At 33.5% G+C, this 15,213-nt stretch overlaps 13 non-coding genes across 13 annotated transcripts; all 13 read left to right on the top strand.

Moving 5' to 3' along the window:
- The first annotated feature begins 316 nt into the window (after window positions 1-316).
- On the top strand, window positions 317-389 carry TRNAF-GAA (transfer RNA phenylalanine (anticodon GAA)). Its single transcript has one exon. It is a non-coding gene; the product is annotated as a tRNA-Phe (tRNA).
- A 1,047-nt stretch (window positions 390-1,436) lies between these two features.
- Window positions 1,437-1,519, top strand: TRNAL-CAG (transfer RNA leucine (anticodon CAG)). The gene has a single exon. It is a non-coding gene; the product is annotated as a tRNA-Leu (tRNA).
- Window positions 1,520-2,705: 1,186 nt separating this feature from the next.
- On the top strand, window positions 2,706-2,788 carry TRNAL-CAG (transfer RNA leucine (anticodon CAG)). The gene has a single exon. It is a non-coding gene; the product is annotated as a tRNA-Leu (tRNA).
- Window positions 2,789-3,685: 897 nt separating this feature from the next.
- Window positions 3,686-3,758, top strand: TRNAF-GAA (transfer RNA phenylalanine (anticodon GAA)). The gene has a single exon. It is a non-coding gene; the product is annotated as a tRNA-Phe (tRNA).
- A 2,294-nt stretch (window positions 3,759-6,052) lies between these two features.
- On the top strand, window positions 6,053-6,135 carry TRNAL-CAG (transfer RNA leucine (anticodon CAG)). The gene has a single exon. It is a non-coding gene; the product is annotated as a tRNA-Leu (tRNA).
- Window positions 6,136-7,032: 897 nt separating this feature from the next.
- On the top strand, window positions 7,033-7,105 carry TRNAF-GAA (transfer RNA phenylalanine (anticodon GAA)). Its single transcript has one exon. It is a non-coding gene; the product is annotated as a tRNA-Phe (tRNA).
- A 748-nt stretch (window positions 7,106-7,853) lies between these two features.
- On the top strand, window positions 7,854-7,926 carry TRNAF-GAA (transfer RNA phenylalanine (anticodon GAA)). Its single transcript has one exon. It is a non-coding gene; the product is annotated as a tRNA-Phe (tRNA).
- A 2,005-nt stretch (window positions 7,927-9,931) lies between these two features.
- On the top strand, window positions 9,932-10,004 carry TRNAF-GAA (transfer RNA phenylalanine (anticodon GAA)). Its single transcript has one exon. It is a non-coding gene; the product is annotated as a tRNA-Phe (tRNA).
- A 1,046-nt stretch (window positions 10,005-11,050) lies between these two features.
- On the top strand, window positions 11,051-11,123 carry TRNAF-GAA (transfer RNA phenylalanine (anticodon GAA)). The gene has a single exon. It is a non-coding gene; the product is annotated as a tRNA-Phe (tRNA).
- Window positions 11,124-11,871: 748 nt separating this feature from the next.
- On the top strand, window positions 11,872-11,944 carry TRNAF-GAA (transfer RNA phenylalanine (anticodon GAA)). Its single transcript has one exon. It is a non-coding gene; the product is annotated as a tRNA-Phe (tRNA).
- Window positions 11,945-12,990: 1,046 nt separating this feature from the next.
- On the top strand, window positions 12,991-13,073 carry TRNAL-CAG (transfer RNA leucine (anticodon CAG)). The gene has a single exon. It is a non-coding gene; the product is annotated as a tRNA-Leu (tRNA).
- Window positions 13,074-13,970: 897 nt separating this feature from the next.
- Window positions 13,971-14,043, top strand: TRNAF-GAA (transfer RNA phenylalanine (anticodon GAA)). Its single transcript has one exon. It is a non-coding gene; the product is annotated as a tRNA-Phe (tRNA).
- Window positions 14,044-15,089: 1,046 nt separating this feature from the next.
- On the top strand, window positions 15,090-15,172 carry TRNAL-CAG (transfer RNA leucine (anticodon CAG)). The gene has a single exon. It is a non-coding gene; the product is annotated as a tRNA-Leu (tRNA).
- Window positions 15,173-15,213: the final 41 nt, after the last annotated feature.

The following is a 15,213-nucleotide window of genomic DNA, read 5'->3' as shown; positions in this document are numbered from 1 at the left end:
ACTTGATGTAACATTATGCATGCACATTGTCTTTTATGTGCAACCATCACCTGTCTCACAAACACAGGATTTGAATGAACCTGATGAATGGAGTCAAATTGAAAATGTAAAAAAATCTCTGTCAAAATTGCTGTTTTTTTCTACTCATTCACAAAGAGTTAATGAAAGTTATTAAATATGTACAACAAAATAGCAGGAGTTTCAAATAGAAATCATGCTGCAAAAACCAGTCAAAGCAAAAATAAAAATATCTACTTTCAGGGGTTTCGCTTGACATTTGCCAAGTGTCTAGCACTCCTAAAGCTGTTTGTGTTTGGCCGAAATAGCTCAGATGGGAGAGCGTTAGACTGAAGATCTAAAGGTCCCTGGTTCGATCCCGGGTTTCGGCAACATCATTTTTCTTGATTCTTTACATTTTAAGGAGAAAATAAACAAAGCACGTGGACTGATTATTTAAAGAAAATGTAAAAGGCCTAAAAATCTTAACTATCTACAGAAAATAAAATGTTAAAAAGATGAGAAATGGGAACTTTTCCATTTGAGCAAATTATTATTTTTTTTGTAATTTTTCCTCTGTTTTGTTTATTTCCATTTCACTTAGCTGTAAGAGGATTTAAAGGGAACCTGATAGCTGATAAAGAAAGCATGTATCAGACACTAGCTGAATGATTTCAACCATGTATGTTTGACTATGAAATGCTGTGGTGTATATGAATTCATTGTGAGAAGTAATTTCTAAAATGGGGTCACTTTGGGGGGGGTTTCTGCTGTTTTGGTACTTTTGGTACTCTGCAAATTTTACCTGCAAACTATTCTTGCAAAATCTGCATTCCAAAATCCAAATAGCGCTCTTATTTTCAAAGCCCTGCTGTGTGGCCAAACAGTAGATTCTGAAGAAATATGGTGCATCACTGCATTTTGTGAGAAATCTAACATTTCTAACATCCTAACAAAATAAAAGGAGGTTTGAAAGTGAATGCTGACAAAAAGTACACATATGAAAAATGCTATTTATTTACATTTTTGTGTGGTGCGACAAGTTGGTTTAAGGATATAAGCAGTCAAAGAATAAAAATGACTAATATTTCAAAATTTTAAACAAACTTTAGATATTTTCACAGAAAAAAACTAAAAATATATTGACCTAAATTTACAGTTAATGTAAAGTACAATGTGTCACAAAAAACACTTTCAGAATTACGGGGATATGTAGAAGCATTCCAGAGTTATTACTGCATACAGTGATAAAGGTCATATTTTTTTAAAATGGGGCTTGGCCATTTAGCTCAAAATAGGCTTGATAACTAATAGTTTAAACAAATGTATTGAAATAAAAACTATAATATTAAATATTTTAAAATAATTTTCAATGACAATTACTGGTCATATTTCTTCTGACTAACTTGGAAAGAGTTAAGGCACAGAATCCACGAGAAGTCAGGATGGCCGAGTGGTCTAAGGCGCTGCGTTCAGGTCGCAGTCTCTCTTGGAGGCGTGGGTTCAAATCCCACTTCTGACATCACCTTTTCATGAAACTATACAGATTCTCAGTCAATTATTGATTAGATGGGGATCAAACCAAACTTAGCAATGGGCCTTAAAAAATCCGATCCCAAAGTTACCACTACCTGGGAGTCTTTGGGGTGAATCTGAAATTGTCGTCTATAAACGGAACTCTAGGACCGTGAAATAGTTTTTATGTGCATATGTTAGCTGTCTTGGCACTATAAAAATACTGCCGGCGGTCAATGGGGCGGGACTATTTCAACTCTTTGTGTTCTCTTTCCCTATTAGGGCGGAGACTCCACATCCTATGGGGCTGTTCTGGGAGATTTCTATAAACTGAATTGCCGGTAAGTCTAATTTCATATTTGATTACCTCATTCATCAATAGACCATAAAAATACTTAATAAACAAAAGCTTAAAAAGCAGGTAATCATAGTTTTAAAGTCTGAAATGCACATGCGATACTGACATCTAAGTTTCACTTCACTAAGTAATTTCTAAAATGGGGTCACTTTGGGGGGGGTTTCTGCTGTTTTGGTACTTTTGGTACTCTGCAAATTTTACCTGCAAACTATTCTTGCAAAATCTGCATTCCAAAATCCAAATAGCGCTCTTATTTTCAAAGCCCTGCTGTGTGGCCAAACAGTAGATTCTGAAGAAATATGGTGCATCACTGCATTTTGTGAGAAATCTAACATTTCTAACATCCTAACAAAATAAAAGGAGGTTTGAAAGTGAATGCTGACAAAAAGTACACATATGAAAAATGCTATTTATTTACATTTTTGTGTGGTGCGACAAGTTGGTTTAAGGATATAAGCAGTCAAAGAATAAAAATGACTAATATTTCAAAATTTTAAACAAACTTTAGATATTTTCACAGAAAAAAACTAAAAATATATTGACCTAAATTTACAGTTAATGTAAAGTACAATGTGTCACAAAAAACACTTTCAGAATTACGGGGATATGTAGAAGCATTCCAGAGTTATTACTGCATACAGTGATAAAGGTCATATTTTTTTAAAATGGGGCTTTGCCATTTAGCTCAAAATAGGCTTGATAACTAATAGTTTAAACAAATGTATTGAAATAAAAACTATAATATTAAATATTTTAAAATAATTTTCAATGACAATTACTGGTCATATTTCTTCTGACTAACTTGGAAAGAGTTAAGGCACAGAATCCACAAGAAGTCAGGATGGCTGAGTGGTCTAAGGCGCTGCGTTCAGGTCGCAGTCTCTCTTGGAGGCGTGGGTTCAAATCCCACTTCTGACATCAACTTTTCATGAAACTATACAGATTCTCAGTCAATTATTGATTAGATGGGGATCAAACCAAACTTAGCAATGGGCCTTAAAAAATCCGATCCCAAAGTTACCACTACCTGGGAGTCTTTGGGGTGAATCTGAAATTGTCGTCTATAAACGGAACTCTAGGACCGTGAAATAGTTTTTATGTGCATATGTTAGCTGTCTTGGCACTATAAAAATACTGCCGGCGGTCAATGGGGCGGGACTATTTCAACTCTTTGTGTTCTCTTTCCCTATTAGGGCGGAGACTCCACATCCTATGGGGCTGTTCTGGGAGATTTCTGTAAACTGAATTGCCGGTAAGTCTAATTTCATATTTGATTACCTCATTCATCAATAGACCATAAAAATACTTAATAAACAAAAGCTTAAAAAGCAGGTAATCATAGTTTTAAAGTCTGAAATGCACATGCGATACTGACATCTAAGTTTCAGCACATTTTGGAACAAATGTTTTCACATTGAAAGTTAACAATCATTAAAATATTTTCTCTAAATTGTTGTCTCCTTTTTTGCTCCAATTATTTGCATTTAATAACAAATAAAACTTGATGTAACATTATGCATGCACATTGTCTTTTATGTGCAACCATCACCTGTCTCACAAACACAGGATTTGAATGAACCTGATGAATGGAGTCAAATTGAAAATGTAAAAAAATCTCTGTCAAAATTGCTGTTTTTTTCTACTCATTCACAAAGAGTTAATGAAAGTTATTAAATATGTACAACAAAATAGCAGGAGTTTCAAATAGAAATCATGCTGCAAAAACCAGTCAAAGCAAAAATAAAAATATCTACTTTCAGGGGTTTCGCTTGACATTTGCCAAGTGTCTAGCACTCCTAAAGTTGTTTGTGTTTGGCCGAAATAGCTCAGATGGGAGAGCGTTAGACTGAAGATCTAAAGGTCCCTGGTTCGATCCCGGGTTTCGGCAACATCATTTTTCTTGATTCTTTACATTTTAAGGAGAATATAAACAAAGCACGTGGACTGATTATTTAAAGAAAATGTGAAAGGCCTAAAAATCTTAACTATCTACAGAAAATAAAATGTTAAAAAGATGAGAAATGGGAACTTTTCCATTTGAGCAAATTATTATTTTTTTGTAATTTTTCCTCTGTTTTGTTTATTTCCATTTCACTTAGCTGTAAGAGGATTTAAAGGGAACCTGATAGCTGATAAAGAAAGCATGTATCAGACACTAGCTGAATGATTTCAACCATGTATGTTTGACTATGAAATGCTGTGGTGTATATGAATTCATTGTGAGAAGTAATTTCTAAAATGGGGTCACTTTGGGGGGGTTTCTGCTGTTTTTGTACTTTTGGTACTCTGCAAATTTTACCTGCAAACTATTCTTGCAAAATCTGCATTCCAAAATCCAAATAGCGCTCTTATTTTCAAAGCCCTGCTGTGTGGCCAAACAGTAGATTCTGAAGAAATATGGTGCATCACCGCATTTTGTGAGAAATCTAACTTTCTAACATCCTAACAAAATAAAAGGAGGTTTGAAAGTGAATGCTGACAAAAAGTACACATATGAAAAATGCTATTTATTTACATTTTTGTGTGGTGCAACAAGTTGGTTTAAGGATATAAGCAGTCAAAGAATAAAAATGACTAATATTTCAAAATTTTAAACAAAATTTAGATATTTTCACAGAAAAAAACTAAAAATATATTGACCTAAATTTACAGTTAATGTAAAGTACAATGTGTCACAAAAAACACTTTCAGAATTACGGGGATATGTAGAAGCATTCCAGAGTTATTACTGCATACAGTGATAAAAGTCATATTTTTTTAAAATGGGGCTTGGCCATTTAGCTCAAAATAGGCTTGATAACTAATAGTTTAAACAAATGTATTGAAATAAAAACTGTAATATTAAATATTTTAAAATAATTTTCAATGACAATTACTGGTCATATTTCTGCTGACTAACTTGGAAAGAGTTAAGGCACAGAATCCACAAGAAGTCAGGCGCTGCGTTCAGGTCGCAGTCTCTCTTGGAGGTGTGGGTTCAAATCCCACTTTTGACATCACCTTTTCATGAAACTATACAGATTCTCAGTCAATTATTGATTAGATGGGGATCAAACCAAACTTAGCAATGGGCCTTAAAAAATCCGATCCCAAAGTTACCACTACCTGGGAGTCTTTGGGGTGAATCTGAAATTGTCGTCTATAAACGGAACTCTAGGACCGTGAAATAGTTTTTATGTGCATATGTTAGCTGTCTTGGCACTATAAAAATACTGCCGGCGGTCAATGGGGCGGGACTATTTCAACTCTTTGTGTTCTCTTTCCCTATTAGGGCGGAGACTCCACATCCTATGGGGCTGTTCTGGGAGATTTCTATAAACTGAATTGCCGGTAAGTCTAATTTCATATTTGATTACCTCATTCATCAATAGACCATAAAAATACTTAATAAACAAAAGCTTAAAAAGCAGGTAATCATAGTTTTAAAGTCTGAAATGCACATGCGATACTGACATCTAAGTTTCACTTCACTAAGTAATTTCTAAAATGGGGTCACTTTGGGGGGGGTTTCTGCTGTTTTGGTACTTTTGGTACTCTGCAAATTTTACCTGCAAACTATTCTTGCAAAATCTGCATTCCAAAATCCAAATAGCGCTCTTATTTTCAAAGCCCTGCTGTGTGGCCAAACAGTAGATTCTGAAGAAATATGGTGCATCACTGCATTTTGTGAGAAATCTAACATTTCTAACATCCTAACAAAATAAAAGGAGGTTTGAAAGTGAATGCTGACAAAAAGTACACATATGAAAAATGCTATTTATTTACATTTTTGTGTGGTGCGACAAGTTGGTTTAAGGATATAAGCAGTCAAAGAATAAAAATGACTAATATTTCAAAATTTTAAACAAACTTTAGATATTTTCACAGAAAAAAACTAAAAATATATTGACCTAAATTTACAGTTAATGTAAAGTACAATGTGTCACAAAAAACACTTTCAGAATTACGGGGATATGTAGAAGCATTCCAGAGTTATTACTGCATACAGTGATAAAGGTCATATTTTTTTAAAATGGGGCTTTGCCATTTAGCTCAAAATAGGCTTGATAACTAATAGTTTAAACAAATGTATTGAAATAAAAACTATAATATTAAATATTTTAAAATAATTTTCAATGACAATTACTGGTCATATTTCTTCTGACTAACTTGGAAAGAGTTAAGGCACAGAATCCACAAGAAGTCAGGATGGCTGAGTGGTCTAAGGCGCTGCGTTCAGGTCGCAGTCTCTCTTGGAGGCGTGGGTTCAAATCCCACTTCTGACATCAACTTTTCATGAAACTATACAGATTCTCAGTCAATTATTGATTAGATGGGGATCAAACCAAACTTAGCAATGGGCCTTAAAAAATCCGATCCCAAAGTTACCACTACCTGGGAGTCTTTGGGGTGAATCTGAAATTGTCGTCTATAAACGGAACTCTAGGACCGTGAAATAGTTTTTATGTGCATATGTTAGCTGTCTTGGCACTATAAAAATACTGCCGGCGGTCAATGGGGCGGGACTATTTCAACTCTTTGTGTTCTCTTTCCCTATTAGGGCGGAGACTCCACATCCTATGGGGCTGTTCTGGGAGATTTCTATAAACTGAATTGCCGGTAAGTCTAATTTCATATTTGATTACCTCATTCATCAATAGACCATAAAAATACTTAATAAACAAAAGCTTAAAAAGCAGGTAATCATAGTTTTAAAGTCTGAAATGCACATGCGATACTGACATCTAAGTTTCAGCACATTTTGGAACAAATGTTTTCACATTGAAAGTTAACAATCATTAAAATATTTTCTCTAAATTGTTGTCTCCTTTTTTGCTCCAATTATTTGCATTTAATAACAAATAAAACTTGATGTAACATTATGCATGCACATTGTCTTTTATGTGCAACCATCACCTGTCTCACAAACACAGGATTTGAATGAACCTGATGAATGGAGTCAAATTGAAAATGTAAAAAAATCTCTGTCAAAATTGCTGTTTTTTTCTACTCATTCACAAAGAGTTAATGAAAGTTATTAAATATGTACAACAAAATAGCAGGAGTTTCAAATAGAAATCATGCTGCAAAAACCAGTCAAAGCAAAAATAAAAATATCTACTTTCAGGGGTTTCGCTTGACATTTGCCAAGTGTCTAGCACTCCTAAAGTTGTTTGTGTTTGGCCGAAATAGCTCAGATGGGAGAGCGTTAGACTGAAGATCTAAAGGTCCCTGGTTCGATCCCGGGTTTCGGCAACATCATTTTTCTTGATTCTTTACATTTTAAGGAGAATATAAACAAAGCACGTGGACTGATTATTTAAAGAAAATGTGAAAGGCCTAAAAATCTTAACTATCTACAGAAAATAAAATGTTAAAAAGATGAGAAATGGGAACTTTTCCATTTGAGCAAATTATTATTTTTTTGTAATTTTTCCTCTGTTTTGTTTATTTCCATTTCACTTATGGAATGGGGCTTGGCCATTTAGCTCAAAATAGGCTTGATAACTAATAGTTTAAACAAATGTATTGAAATAAAAACTGTAATATTAAATATTTTAAAATAATTTTCAATGACAATTACTGGTCATATTTCTTCTGACTAACTTGGAAAGAGTTAAGGCACAGAATCCACAAGAAGTCAGGATGCTTTTTTGCTCCAATTATTTGCATTTAATAACAAATAAAACTTGATGTAACATTATGCATGCACATTGTCTTTTATGTGCAACCATCACCTGTCTCACAAACACAGGGTTTGAATGAACCTGATGAATGGAGTCAAATTGAAAATGTAAAAAAATCTCTGTCAAAATTGCTGTTTTTTTCTACTCATTCACAAAGAGTTAATGAAAGTTATTAAATATGTACAACAAAATAGCAGGAGTTTCAAATAGAAATCATGCTGCAAAAACCAGTCAAAGCAAAAATAAAAATATCTACTTTCAGGGGTTTCGCTTGACATTTGCCAAGTGTCTAGCACTCCCAAAGTTGTTTGTGTTTGGCCGAAATAGCTCAGATGGGAGAGCGTTAGACTGAAGATCTAAAGGTCCCTGGTTCGATCCCGGGTTTCGGCAACATCATTTTTCTTGATTCTTTACATTTTAAGGAGAAAATAAACAAAGCACGTGGACTGATTATTTAAAGAAAATGTAAAAGGCCTAAAAATCTTAACTATCTACAGAAAATAAAATGTTAAAAAGATGAGAAATGGGAACTTTTCCATTTGAGCAAATTATTATTTTTTTGTAATTTTTCCTCTGTTTTGTTTATTTCCATTTCACTTAGCTGTAAGAGGATTTAAAGGGAACCTGATAGCTGATAAAGAAAGCATGTATCAGACACTAGCTGAATGATTTCAACCATGTATGTTTGACTATGAAATGCTGTGGTGTATATGAATTCATTGTGAGAAGTAATTTCTAAAATGGGGTCACTTTGGGGGGGTTTCTGCTGTTTTTGTACTTTTGGTACTCTGCAAATTTTACCTGCAAACTATTCTTGCAAAATCTGCATTCCAAAATCCAAATAGCGCTCTTATTTTCAAAGCCCTGCTGTGTGGCCAAACAGTAGATTCTGAAGAAATATGGTGCATCACCGCATTTTGTGAGAAATCTAACTTTCTAACATCCTAACAAAATAAAAGGAGGTTTGAAAGTGAATGCTGACAAAAAGTACACATATGAAAAATGCTATTTATTTACATTTTTGTGTGGTGCAACAAGTTGGTTTAAGGATATAAGCAGTCAAAGAATAAAAATGACTAATATTTCAAAATTTTAAACAAAATTTAGATATTTTCACAGAAAAAAACTAAAAATATATTGACCTAAATTTACAGTTAATGTAAAGTACAATGTGTCACAAAAAACACTTTCAGAATTACGGGGATATGTAGAAGCATTCCAGAGTTATTACTGCATACAGTGATAAAAGTCATATTTTTTTAAAATGGGGCTTGGCCATTTAGCTCAAAATAGGCTTGATAACTAATAGTTTAAACAAATGTATTGAAATAAAAACTGTAATATTAAATATTTTAAAATAATTTTCAATGACAATTACTGGTCATATTTCTGCTGACTAACTTGGAAAGAGTTAAGGCACAGAATCCACAAGAAGTCAGGCGCTGCGTTCAGGTCGCAGTCTCTCTTGGAGGTGTGGGTTCAAATCCCACTTTTGACATCACCTTTTCATGAAACTATACAGATTCTCAGTCAATTATTGATTAGATGGGGATCAAACCAAACTTAGCAATGGGCCTTAAAAAACCTGATCCCAAAGTTACCACTACCTGGGAGTCTTTGGGGTGAATCTGAAATTGTCGTCTATAAACGGAACTCTAGGACCGTGAAATAGTTTTTATGTGCATATGTTAGCTGTCTTGGCACTATAAAAATAATGCCGGCGGTCAATGGGGCGGGACTATTTCAACTCTTTGTGTTCTCTTTCCCTATTAGGGCGGAGACTCCACATCCTATGGGGCTGTTCTGGGAGATTTCTATAAACTGAATTGCCGGTAAGTCTAATTTCATATTTGATTACCTCATTCATCAATAGACCATAAAAATACTTAATAAACAAAAGCTTAAAAAGCAGGTAATCATAGTTTTAAAGTCTGAAATGCACATGCGATACTGACATCTAAGTTTCAGCACATTTTGGGACAAATGTTTTCACATTGAAAGTTAACAATCATTAAAATATTTTCTCTAAATTGTTGTCTCCTTTTTTGCTCCAATTATTTGCATTTAATAACAAATAAAACTTGATGTAACATTATGCATGCACATTGTCTTTTATGTGCAACCATCACCTGTCTCACAAACACAGGGTTTGAATGAACCTGATGAATGGAGTCAAATTGAAAATGTTAAAAAATCTCTGTCAAAATTGCTCTTTTTTTCTACTCATTCACAAAGAGTTAATGAAAGTTATTAAATATGTACAACAAAATAGCAGGAGTTTCAAATAGAAATCATGCTGCAAAAACCAGTCAAAGCAAAAATAAAAATATCTACTTTCAGGGGTTTCGCTTGACATTTGCCAAGTGTCTAGCACTCCTAAAGTTGTTTGTGTTTGGCCGAAATAGCTCAGATGGGAGAGCGTTAGACTGAAGATCTAAAGGTCCCTGGTTCGATCCCGGGTTTCGGCAACATCATTTTTCTTGATTCTTTACATTTTAAGGAGAATATAAACAAAGCACGTGGACTGATTATTTAAAGAAAATGTGAAAGGCCTAAAAATCTTAACTATCTACAGAAAATAAAATGTTAAAAAGATGAGAAATGGGAACTTTTCCATTTGAGCAAATTATTATTTTTTTGTAATTTTTCCTCTGTTTTGTTTATTTCCATTTCACTTATGGAATGGGGCTTGGCCATTTAGCTCAAAATAGGCTTGATAACTAATAGTTTAAACAAATGTATTGAAATAAAAACTGTAATATTAAATATTTTAAAATAATTTTCAATGACAATTACTGGTCATATTTCTTCTGACTAACTTGGAAAGAGTTAAGGCACAGAATCCACAAGAAGTCAGGATGCTTTTTTGCTCCAATTATTTGCATTTAATAACAAATAAAACTTGATGTAACATTATGCATGCACATTGTCTTTTATGTGCAACCATCACATCAAGTCTAATTTCATATTTGATTACCTCATTCATCAATAGACCATAAAAATACTTAATAAACAAAAGCTTAAAAAGCAGGTAATCATAGTTTTAAAGTCTGAAATGCACATGCGATACTGACATCTAAGTTTCAGCACATTTTGGGACAAATGTTTTCACATTGAAAGTTAACAATCATTAAAATATTTTCTCTAAATTGTTGTCTCCTTTTTTGCTCCAATTATTTGCATTTAATAACAAATAAAACTTGATGTAACATTATGCATGCACATTGTCTTTTATGTGCAACCATCACCTGTCTCACAAACACAGGGTTTGAATGAACCTGATGAATGGAGTCAAATTGAAAATGTAAAAAAATCTCTGTCAAAATTGCTGTTTTTTTCTACTCATTCACAAAGAGTTAATGAAAGTTATTAAATATGTACAACAAAATAGCAGGAGTTTCAAATAGAAATCATGCTGCAAAAACCAGTCAAAGCAAAAATAAAAATATCTACTTTCAGGGGTTTCGCTTGACATTTGCCAAGTGTCTAGCACTCCTAAAGTTGTTTGTGTTTGGCCGAAATAGCTCAGATGGGAGAGCGTTAGACTGAAGATCTAAAGGTCCCTGGTTCGATCCCGGGTTTCGGCAACATCATTTTTCTTGATTCTTTACATTTTAAGGAGAATATAAACAAAGCACGTGGACTGATTATTTAAAGAAAATGTGAAAGGCCTAAAAATCTTAACTATCTACAGAAAATAAAATGTTAAAAAGATGAGAAATGGGAACTTTTCCATTTGAGCAAATTATTATTTTTTTGTAATTTTTCCTCTGTTTTGTTTATTTCCATTTCACTTATGGAATGGGGCTTGGCCATTTAGCTCAAAATAGGCTTGATAACTAATAGTTTAAACAAATGTATTGAAATAAAAACTGTAATATTAAATATTTTAAAATAATTTTCAATGACAATTACTGGTCATATTTCTTCTGACTAACTTGGAAAGAGTTAAGGCACAGAATCCACAAGAAGTCAGGATGCTTTTTTGCTCCAATTATTTGCATTTAATAACAAATAAAACTTGATGTAACATTATGCATGCACATTGTCTTTTATGTGCAACCATCACCTGTCTCACAAACACAGGGTTTGAATGAACCTGATGAATGGAGTCAAATTGAAAATGTAAAAAAATCTCTGTCAAAATTGCTGTTTTTTTCTACTCATTCACAAAGAGTTAATGAAAGTTATTAAATATGTACAACAAAATAGCAGGAGTTTCAAATAGAAATCATGCTGCAAAAACCAGTCAAAGCAAAAATAAAAATATCTACTTTCAGGGGTTTCGCTTGACATTTGCCAAGTGTCTAGCACTCCCAAAGTTGTTTGTGTTTGGCCGAAATAGCTCAGATGGGAGAGCGTTAGACTGAAGATCTAAAGGTCCCTGGTTCGATCCCGGGTTTCGGCAACATCATTTTTCTTGATTCTTTACATTTTAAGGAGAATATAAACAAAGCACGTGGACTGATTATTTAAAGAAAATGTGAAAGGCCTAAAAATCTTAACTATCTACAGAAAATAAAATGTTAAAAAGATGAGAAATGGGAACTTTTCCATTTGAGCAAATTATTATTTTTTTGTAATTTTTCCTCTGTTTTGTTTATTTCCATTTCACTTAGCTGTAAGAGGATTTAAAGGGAACCTGATAGCTGATAAAGAAAGCATGTATCAGACACTAGCTGAATGATTTCAACCATGTATGTTTGACTATGAAATGCTGTGGTGTATATGAATTCATTGTGAGAAGTAATTTCTAAAATGGGGTCACTTTGGGGGGGGTTTCTGCTGTTTTGGTACTTTTGGTACTCTGCAAATTTTACCTGCAAACTATTCTTGCAAAATCTGCATTCCAAAATCCAAATAGCGCTCTTATTTTCAAAGCCCTGCTGTGTGGCCAAACAGTAGATTCTGAAGAAATATGGTGCATCACTGCATTTTGTGAGAAATCTAACATTTCTAACATCCTAACAAAATAAAAGGAGGTTTGAAAGTGAATGCTGACAAAAAGTACACATATGAAAAATGCTATTTATTTACATTTTTGTGTGGTGCGACAAGTTGGTTTAAGGATATAAGCAGTCAAAGAATAAAAATGACTAATATTTCAAAATTTTAAACAAACTTTAGATATTTTCACAGAAAAAAACTAAAAATATATTGACCTAAATTTACAGTTAATGTAAAGTACAATGTGTCACAAAAAACACTTTCAGAATTACGGGGATATGTAGAAGCATTCCAGAGTTATTACTGCATACAGTGATAAAGGTCATATTTTTTTAAAATGGGGCTTTGCCATTTAGCTCAAAATAGGCTTGATAACTAATAGTTTAAACAAATGTATTGAAATAAAAACTATAATATTAAATATTTTAAAATAATTTTCAATGACAATTACTGGTCATATTTCTTCTGACTAACTTGGAAAGAGTTAAGGCACAGAATCCACAAGAAGTCAGGATGGCTGAGTGGTCTAAGGTGCTGCGTTCAGGTCGCAGTCTCTCTTGGAGGCGTGGGTTCAAATCCCACTTCTGACATCAACTTTTCATGAAACTATACAGATTCTCAGTCAATTATTGATTAGATGGGGATCAAACCAAACTTAGCAATGGGCCTTAAAAAATCCGATCCCAAAGTTACCACTACCTGGGAGTCTTTGGGGTGAATCTGAAATTGTCGTCTATAAACGGAACTCTAGGACCGTGAAATAGTTTTTATGTGCATATGTTAGCTGTCTTGGCACTATAAAAATACTGCCGGCGGTCAATGGGGCGGGACTATTTCAACTCTTTGTGTTCTCTTTCCCTATTAGGGCGGAGACTCCACATCCTATGGGGCTGTTCTGGTAGATTTCTATAAACTGAATTGCCGGTAAGTCTAATTTCATATTTGATTACCTCATTCATCAATAGACCATAAAAATACTTAATAAACAAAAGCTTAAAAAGCAGGTAATCATAGTTTTAAAGTCTGAAATGCACATGCGATACTGACATCTAAGTTTCAGCACATTTTGGAACAAATGTTTTCACATTGAAAGTTAACAATCATTAAAATATTTTCTCTAAATTGTTGTCTCCTTTTTTGCTCCAATTATTTGCATTTAATAACAAATAAAACTTGATGTAACATTATGCATGCACATTGTCTTTTATGTGCAACCATCACCTGTCTCACAAACACAGGATTTGAATGAACCTGATGAATGGAGTCAAATTGAAAATGTAAAAAAATCTCTGTCAAAATTGCTGTTTTTTTCTACTCATTCACAAAGAGTTAATGAAAGTTATTAAATATGTACAACAAAATAGCAGGAGTTTCAAATAGAAATCATGCTGCAAAAACCAGTCAAAGCAAAAATAAAAATATCTACTTTCAGGGGTTTCGCTTGACATTTGCCAAGTGTCTAGCACTCCTAAAGCTGTTTGTGTTTGGCCGAAATAGCTCAGATGGGAGAGCGTTAGACTGAAGATCTAAAGGTCCCTGGTTCGATCCCGGGTTTCGGCAACATCATTTTTCTTGATTCTTTACATTTTAAGGAGAAAATAAACAAAGCACGTGGACTGATTATTTAAAGAAAATGTAAAAGGCCTAAAAATCTTAACTATCTACAGAAAATAAAATGTTAAAAAGATGAGAAATGGGAACTTTTCCATTTGAGCAAATTATTATTTTTTTGTAATTTTTCCTCTGTTTTGTTTATTTATATTTCACTTAGCTGTAAGAGGATTTAAAGGGAACCTGATAGCTGATAAAGAAAGCATGTATCAGACACTAGCTGAATGATTTCAACCATGTATGTTTGACTATGAAATGCTGTGGTGTATATGAATTCATTGTGAGAAGTAATTTCTAAAATGGGGTCACTTTGGGGGGGGTTTCTGCTGTTTTGGTACTTTTGGTACTCTGCAAATTTTACCTGCAAACTATTCTTGCAAAATCTGCATTCCAAAATCCAAATAGCGCTCTTATTTTCAAAGCCCTACTGTGTGGCCAAACAGTAGATTCTGAAGAAATATGGTGCATCACTGCATTTTGTGAGAAATCTAACATTTCTAACATCCTAACAAAATAAAAGGAGGTTTGAAAGTGAATGCTGACAAAAAGTACACATATGAAAAATGCTATTTATTTACATTTTTGTGTGGTGCGACAAGTTGGTTTAAGGATATAAGCAGTCAAAGAATAAAAATGACTAATATTTCAAAATTTTAAACAAACTTTAGATATTTTCACAGAAAAAAACTAAAAATATATTGACCTAAATTTACAGTTAATGTAAAGTACAATGTGTCACAAAAAACACTTTCAGAATTACGGGGATATGTAGAAACATTCCAGAGTTATTACTGCATACAGTGATAAAGGTCATATTTTTTTAAAATGGGGCTTGGCCATTTAGCTCAAAATAGGCTTGATAACTAATAGTTTAAACAAATGTATTGAAATAAAAACTATAATATTAAATATTTTAAAATAATTTTCAATGACAATTACTGGTCATATTTCTTCTGACTAACTTGGAAAGAGTTAAGGCACAGAATCCACGAGAAGTCAGGATGGCCGAGTGGTCTAAGGCGCTGCGTTCAGGTCGCAGTCTCTCTTGGAGGCGTGGGTTCAAATCCCACTTCTGACATCACCTTTTCATGAAACTATACAGATTCTCAGTCAATTATT

The sequence above is a fragment of the Ranitomeya variabilis genome, chromosome 4 (assembly GCF_051348905.1).
Source record: "Ranitomeya variabilis isolate aRanVar5 chromosome 4, aRanVar5.hap1, whole genome shotgun sequence".
Taxonomy (NCBI): Eukaryota; Metazoa; Chordata; class Amphibia; order Anura; family Dendrobatidae; genus Ranitomeya; species Ranitomeya variabilis.
This window is presented reverse-complemented; position numbering and strand designations above follow the sequence as displayed.